Consider the following 8,584-nt stretch of genomic DNA (forward strand, 5'->3'; position numbering starts at 1 on the left):
AAAAAAAGACAATTACCTGAGTAAATTTTTCTGAACTCCCTTTCTTTTCATCTATATTTACCTTTGGTGCACTCAACTTAATTTTCTTCTTTCTTTTTATTATACTTTAAGTTCTGAGGTACAGGTGCAGAATGTTCTGGTTTGTTATATAAGTATACACGTGCCTTGGTGGTTTGCTGCATCCATCACCCAGTCATCTACATTAGGTATTTCTCCTAATGCTATCCGTTTCCTAGCTGCCCACCTCCCGCTATCCCTCCCCTAGACCCCCACCCCATGACAGGGGAATAATGAGAACTTTCCTTTTTTAAAAGTCTATACAATAATGCTTTGGGTAGCACCACTCTCCAGCCTGATGCTCCTTTATCAACTAAACTTATGTAATATTCTAAATCCTTTGCTGTCATTTCAACAATGTTCATAGCATCTTCATCAAGAGAAGGCTCCATCTAAAGAAACCAGTTTCTTTGCTTATCAATCAGAAGCAACGCCTCATCCATTTAAGTTACCACTAGATTGTTGCAATTCAGTAGAAATTTTAGGCTCCACTTTTAATTCTAATTCTCTCGCTATTTCCACCACATCTGCAGTTCTTTTTATCACTGAAGCCTTAAACCCTACATAGTCATCCATGGGAGTTGGAATCAACTTATTCCAATTTCCTTTTAATGTTTATATCTTACTGTCCTCCCACAAATCATTAATGTCCTTAATAACATCTAGAATGGTGGATCCTTTACAGATTTTCAACTTACTTTGCCCAAACCCATCAGAGGAATCACTATCTATGGCATCTATAGTCTTATAAATGTATTTATTAAATAATAAGACTTAAAAGTTGCTATTACTTATTGTCCCATAGGCTACAGAATGAATATCATTAGCAGGCATGAAAATGACATTAATGCCCTTTAGAGCTCTTGAATGACCAGGCGCATTGTCAATGGGCAGTGATATTTTGAAAGGAATCTTTTTTTTTTTTCTGAGCTGTAGGTATCAACATGCTGTAAACAGATGTGCTATCATCCAGGCTTTTTTGTTACACTTATGGAGCACAGGCAGAGTAGATTTAGTACAATTCTTAAGACATAAGATTCTCTGAATGATAAATAAGCCTTTGCTTCAACTTAAAGGCACCAGCTGCATCATTCCCTAACAAGAGAGTCAGCCTGTTCTTTGAAGCTTTGAAGCCAGGCATTGACCTCTTTCTACGTGTAATACCTTCTTCTAGTAGAAGCCTGTTAGACATACACTTGAATAGCTTGCTGCATCTTCTCCATTGGCACTCACCGTTTCACTTTGTACTTTTATGTTATCACAATGGCTTCTTTCCTTCGACTTCATGGACTACCCTCTGCTAGCTTTGAACGTTTTTTTCAGCTTCTTCACCTCTCAGCCTTCATACAATTGAAGAGTTAGGGCCTTGCTCTGGATTAGGCTTTGGCTTAAGGAAATGTTATGGCTGGTTGATCTATCTAGATCACTAAAACTTTCTCCATATTTGCAATAAAGCTGTTTGGTTTTCTTATAATTCATGTGTTCACTGGAGTAGCACCTTTGATTTTTTTTAAGAACTTTTCCTTTGCATTCACACTTTGCTAAGTATTTAGTGCAAGAGGCCTAGCTTTTGGCCTATATTGGCTTTCAACATGCCTTCCTCACTAAGCTTAGTCATTTCTAGCTTCTGATTTAAAATGAGATATGCACAATTCTTCCTTTACTTGAACATTAGAGGTAGGAATGAGTTATTAATTGGCCTCATTTTAATATTATTGTGTGTCAGGGAACAGGGAAGCCTGAGAGGAAAGGGAGAGAGTTAGGGATGCTGAAACAGAACTCACCACATTTAATGATTGTTCACCGTCTTATATGGAAGTGGCTCATAGCGCCCAAAAAAATTACCATAGGAACAACAAAGATCACTGATCATAGACCACCATAACACATATAGTAATTATGAATAATAGCAATTACAAAGTTTGTAATATTGTGAGAATTACCAGTGTGACACAGATGCATGAGGTGAGCACATGCTGTTGAAAAAATTATTCTGAGACTTGCTCAATTCAGGGTTGCCACAAACCTTCAAGTTGTAAAAAATGCAATATCTTGAAGTGCAATAAAGCAAAGCCCCATAAAATAAAGTATCCCTGTATTTTGATGAAAATCAGAGTTAGGATAAAGTTTTTTTGTTTGTTTGTTTGTTTGTTTGTTTGTTTATTTGTGATGGAGTCTGGCTCTGTTGCCCAGGCTGGCATGCAGTGACGCAATCTCAGCTCACTGCAACCTCCACCTCCTGGGTTCAAGTGATTCTTCTGCCTCAGCCTCCTGAGTAGCTGGGATCACAGGTACCCGCCACTATGCCCAGTTAGTTTTTGTATTTTTTAGTAGAGATGGGGTTTCACTGTGTTGGCTAGCCTGGTCCCGAACTCTCCACCTTGTGATCCACCAGCTTTGGCCTCCCAAAGTGCTGGGATTATAGTCATGAGCCACCACGCCCATCCAGGATAAAATTTTTTCAAGAATGTAGTGAAAAATAAGGGATATTGCATGTGTGCATTCAAAAACAGCATGATTCTGAAAGGTGAAGAGCAAATTATGATGTGGAGATTCCATTACTAGGTACAGACTCAAGGGAATTCAAAACATATGTCCACACAAGAATGTTTACATGAATGTTCAACAGCATTATTCATTATAGCCAAAAAGTAAAAACAACCTAAATACTCACCAATGAATAAATGGATAAAAAAATGTGGGCTAACCATATACTGAATTTGATTTTAGCAATAAAAACAAATGAAGTATAGGTAGATGTTATAATGTGGATGTGATGAGAACTCTGTGAGGGAGCACAGAGCCAAAAGACACATATTATATGATTCCATCTTATGAAATGTCCAGAATAGGCAAATTTAGTTTCTGGGGAGAAACAAAATGTAGAGTATTTTTTGTCAGAGGCTGGGTTTAGGAAGTAACTATTGATGGTTATGTGGTTAATGGTTAAAGAGTATTGGGTTTCTTTTTGGATGATAAAAGTATTCTAAAATTACATAATCATGATGGTTGCCTATCTTTGTGAACATACTAAAAACCACTGAATTGTGCACTTTAAAATGGTGATTTTTATGGTGTGTAAATTATACCTCAATAAAACTGCAATAAATATGCATTAAAACTGTCCTCAGGATAGTAAGAGATTTAGTAAAATGGAAACAAATCAATGAATCATATCAAAGTAGTTGCCTCTTGTGCTTTGGGTATTCCTCAACATTTTCGTAAATCATAAAGGTGAGAGGACGGGATAACCTGCCTCACTAGACTTTCATTGTAGACATGCCAAGACTCTTGAAGAAAAATTGGCTTGAATAACTGGTGTTTTTGTATATTCTACATTCAACTGGAGGGTACCACCGTTTTCAAGAATTGTTTGACAGAAATCTAGGTAAACAGATGTTGTGTCCATTACCAGTTTGACTCTTCCATTATTCCTATTTTCCTCTCTGTCTTCCTCACCACCCCCTATGCACATGCTCAACACAGCTCCAGAACGACTAAAGTATATGCAAACCACAGAGGCAAAGAGTAGTCAATGTTAGTGGGTACCATGCATGGGCAATATTTCCCTGATCAAGCTAAATTAAAGGAAAACACTAAGCACCTGCTTAACATCATGGTCTGTGAAATGTAAGTTGAAGAAACCTTGGTCAGATTTCATCATCATCCTCATGTTTGGAGAGGTGAAACTTCCTTTCATTTTACTGGTTGTATTTGAAGAAGAGCAGCTTCAGTCATCTGAGTTTACTAGAAGTTATTGTACAAGGCCAGTGGGATGGAAAGGTTATAGGCTGACAAGGTTACAGAGGGCAACATAAGTAAAAATGGAGCCCCACACTTTGCCAACAGACACGAAGAAGATACAATGATGGGGCACAACCTACATGTGACTACAACTCCTCTCCTCTTCCCTTCGACTTCTGGATAAACAGGCCACATGAGTGTTTATCCGTCAGATATTTAGGTTAAGATTTCAGATTTCTAGTGGAGAAAATATTTAAATGAAAAAATAAATCTCAAAAAATTCTAATAAAAATGAAGACGAATACTTCTATAATGTGATAGTAGAGAGTCGTAAAGCATTACACCAAATGCACAATCTATAAAGAAAATGAATGCTAGATTTAATCTCATAACAATAAATGTTTTTAAAAGTGGAAGACGTCTACAAAATTAAAAAGACTACAATACAAATGACAGATGAAGTGCTTTCGCTTTAATGAATAAGATATTTAAATATAAAATTTAATAAAGAACATAATTACCTAAAAATACAAATGATTAAAAAACACTTGTAACCATGTCAAACCTCACTAGTAATCAAATTAAAAAAAAAATAAAATAAACATGGGAAACCAAATTTGGCCTATTACATTAATAAAGATTTTAACCAAAGTAATAGTAATATTAGGATATAGGTGAAATCACTGTCCCCTGTCTGAATGACAGTAATAAATAATGTGTACAAACTTTTTGAGGGTAATTTTGTAATATCTATCAAAAGCCTTGAATATCTGAATTCATTTTTATTGCCAAATAATTTTCCTTCTAGGAATTTATCCAAAGGCAGTAATCTCAGGTATCCTTCAACATGTGTAATATTTACTACAATGTTTTTTATAATATTGAAAAATTATAATCTATCTTAAAGCCTAATAATAAGGGTTACACTAAATGAAGAAATGAGCATATAATGAAATACTGAGCAGCTTTGAAAGAGAGCTTTCAAAGACTATTTAATGAATGAATTACAAAAATATTATAAGGGATAATTAATGGAATGCATGTTATATACACAGATATATGTAAATTAATACCAATTTTTAAAAATATTACATTGAAATTAAATACACAATGCATTTAACAAAGGTTATTCCTAGTTAAGAGATTACAGATTATTTTTGTGAATTTCTTTATACTTTACTTTTCAAATTCGTACAATGAAAATATCATATTTTTCTATCCAGAATAAAATATACTTTGAAAAAAGGCGGGCCGGGCGCGGTGGCTCAAGCCTGTAATCCCAGCACTTTGGGAGGCCGAGGCGGGTGGATCACGAGGTCAAGAGATCGAGACCATCTTTTTTTATTCATTGAATATTGCTGAACAGGGTCAAATGGAAATGAATTCCAACACTTGGTTTATCTTCTGAGAAATATTTAAATATCATTAATGTAGTCTCTGAACAGAATACAAGAATGATCCCTTCCTTCAAGCAAAGAAATATTACAGTTTCTCCAGAGTTTTAGAGACCGTGTGCCTGGTATGGCTCTGAACATACTATTTGGAAAACGGTATTCTTGGAGTCAAATGTTGGAGGAAGACATCAGGAAAATTATTCGAGGGACTTCCTTTCCTCTCCAAGGTTCTATGAAAACTCCTCATATGGAGAAAATCTACAGGATGAGGTGGGAAGTTGGCTCCCCTAGGGGTTCACAGTAAAAGCTGTGAATCCCCTAAAAATCACCGAAGTAAACACCAACACTAATTTTTACCTAATAACTAAAAGGACAAAACATTAGTTGTGACCATTATCTTATACTGGAAAAGGTCTCAGTGGCCTCTATTACATTCTTGGCCACATAACAGGTACTAAATACCCTGAACTACAGTTCCCAAATGATTTATGAGTGTCAGAGTGCCAACTCTATCGTGGCTCTGGTAGAGCATGTACATATTATGTCAACATAATTTTGTAATATGTTCTACTTCGCAATAATTAATGTTTATCTTGTATATGAAAGCTACATTTAAAAACGGAATTATTCTCTTAAAAATATCTCTCAGATAATTCCTTTAAGCAGTATGTTTCCTTTGATAACTTCAACATTTCTTGTCGAAAGCAAGTAATGTTTAATTTATTATTTCTTTAATCTTGATTAGAGGGACTAAGATATATTTTCTTACTTCAAGGAGCAGAATAGTTACATGCCCACAACTGTATAATAATTTCTGGCTCAATTTTGCATTCCACTGCTGAGCCTCTTACCTGTAAATAACTTAAATTCTATTTCAATAAAATTACAAAAATTAGCCAGGCATGGCGGCGAGCACCTGCAATCCCAGCTACTCAGGAGGCAGAGGCAGGAGGATTACTTGAACCCAGGAGGTGGAGGTTGCAGTGAGCCAAGATTGTGTCACTGCACTTCAGCCTGGGCCTCAGAGTGGGACTCCCTCTCAAAAAATTTTGAAAAAGATAAAATTAAAATTGGCCCAAATAATTCTGAAGATCTGCCAAAACCTGAAGGAGATTGGGTCAGATATAAATTATTTAAGACAGTGGACAACTGTAAATAATAAATAAACTTTTATTGATGCTAACTGTTGTCAAATGAAACACTGCTTTGAAAATATCACTTCTCTAGAAACAGATAGTCATATTTTTCCTGCAGGTAAACTTTTGACTGAAGGGCCATTCATTTTTAAAACATTCTCAAGGTACCATAGAATCAGAACATGAGAACCTAAAAAGTACCTTTAAATCATATTTAACATCAACAACGATAACTTGCATTGATAATGTGTACCACTGATATTATGTGAGAGAATGGCATTTTACATATGCGATCTTCCTTCCCAAAACCTATAACCTTAATCCAATCATGAGAAAAATATCAGACAAATTCCAATTCAGGGACATTCTACAAAATACCTAACCTATACTCATTCCAATTGTCGACATTATCAAAAACAAGGAAAGCCTGAGAAATTGCCACAGCCTAGAGATACCTAAGGTGACATGATGGTATGATGCTTAAATGTAATGAGGTAGCCTGGGTGAGATCTTGAAAGAGAAAAAGGAAATTAGTGAAAAACTAAGGAACTCTGAATAGGGTGAGGACATTTGTTAATAATAATGATGTATCATATGGTTATATTAATTGTGACAAATGTACCATACTAATATAAATTGTTAATAATTGGAGAAATAGGATGTAGAGTATATGGGGACTCTTCTTACTATCTGCACTATTTTTTTTATAAATCTATTCTAAGACAAAAGTTTATTTAAGCAAAAGAAAATCACAGATGTAGAATTATTCTAATTTAACAAAAGGTAAGAATATTTCAGCAAATTTGAATTTATCAAGCAAATACATTGCCATTATCTGTATTATCTATGATATACCTAAGTGATAATAGATTTATACATTTAAACCACTTTTAGTTAAAATGAACTATAATTAAAACATAGAAAATATATTTTACACAGTACAAAACATCATTGCTTTGATCAATAGGAGATCCATTAGAAGCAGTGGTTAGTTTTCTTAAAGTAATCATACTTGGGAGGATAATTTTCTATAAATGTGCTCTCCTGTGTCAGGAATAAGCTTACAGCTTACAAACGTAGAATTAAACTGGAGTCACAATGTCTGCGTCCTAATTATACCTGAGAGTCATTATGTCTTATTATCATAGGATAAAAAATACAAATATGAGGAATTCTGTGTGTATTTTCTTTTAGAATAAGTATAATTTAACTCCCTCAGCCATGGTAAGCATAGTAAGTATCTTTCAAGTTGTTAAATTGAAGCTTTATTGCATATCCATCTTAATGATGCTGTTCAGGAACAAAAAGCTGTCTTTTGATTTCTGTGTTACTTTAGGAACTGTGAGGTACCACAGAGATAAAAGAAATGTATTTGCCTCAGAAATTCTTATTTTACTGATCTCTGAACACCTGATAACGTCATCAGAGCAAGACAAAAATACAGCTCAACTCTAGCTGACAAGGATATGCTTAACCCTGGCTTATAACTACAAAAGCTCCTTTGGTCACAATGATATTTTAAATTCCTCTCCTATGTTCAATAACATCACCTTCATAACATATATGCATAATATAAGAAATCCCATGATAAAAGAGAAAGATATCATCAGGGCAGATGAGAGAAGCAATGTTCCCTTCCAGTATGAACTCTTAAAAGCTCTCTCCCATGAAGACAGAAAAACTTCCAGATTCATCAGGAAACTGTGCTATGTCTTGGCACCAAGAAATTATTGGGGTCCTTCCTGCACCTAGCTTCAGATTTAATAACTGACATATCAAGATAATAAAAATTCTATATGTCAATAACAAAATAAAGCTGAAACGTTCAAACAGTAAGTGCAGGCCAGGCTCTATGGCTCACGCCTATGATCTCAGAACTTTGGTAGGCTGAGGTGGACGGATCACCTGAGGTCACGAGTTCAAGAGCAGCCCGACCGACATGGAAAAACCCTGTCTCTACTAAAAATACAAAATTAGTCAGGCGGGCCGGGCACGGTGGCTCAAGCCTGTAATCCCAGCACTGTGGGAGGCCGAAGCGGGTGGATCACGAGGTCAGAGATCGAGACCATCCTGGTCAACATGGTGAAACCCTGTCTCTACTAAAAATACAAAAAATTAGCTGGGCATGGTGGTGCATGCCTGTAATACCAGCGACTCAGGAGGTCGAGGCAGGAGAACTGCCTGAACCCGGGAGGCGGAGGTTGCAGTGAGCCGAGATCGTGCCATTGCACTCCAGCCTGGGTAACAAGAGCG

The 8,584-nt window shown here is 35.8% G+C and overlaps 1 protein-coding gene across 2 annotated transcripts in view; it reads right to left on the bottom strand.

The window, feature by feature from the left end:
* Window positions 1-8,584, bottom strand: part of SCN9A (sodium voltage-gated channel alpha subunit 9) — a 175,766-nt gene that overhangs the window by 110,971 nt on the left and 56,211 nt on the right. The window lies entirely within an intron of this gene.

This window comes from Sapajus apella, unplaced genomic scaffold (assembly GCF_009761245.1).
Source record: "Sapajus apella isolate SASKATOON/1434 unplaced genomic scaffold, GSC_monkey_1.0 scaffold18, whole genome shotgun sequence".
Classification (NCBI taxonomy): Eukaryota; Metazoa; Chordata; class Mammalia; order Primates; family Cebidae; genus Sapajus; species Sapajus apella.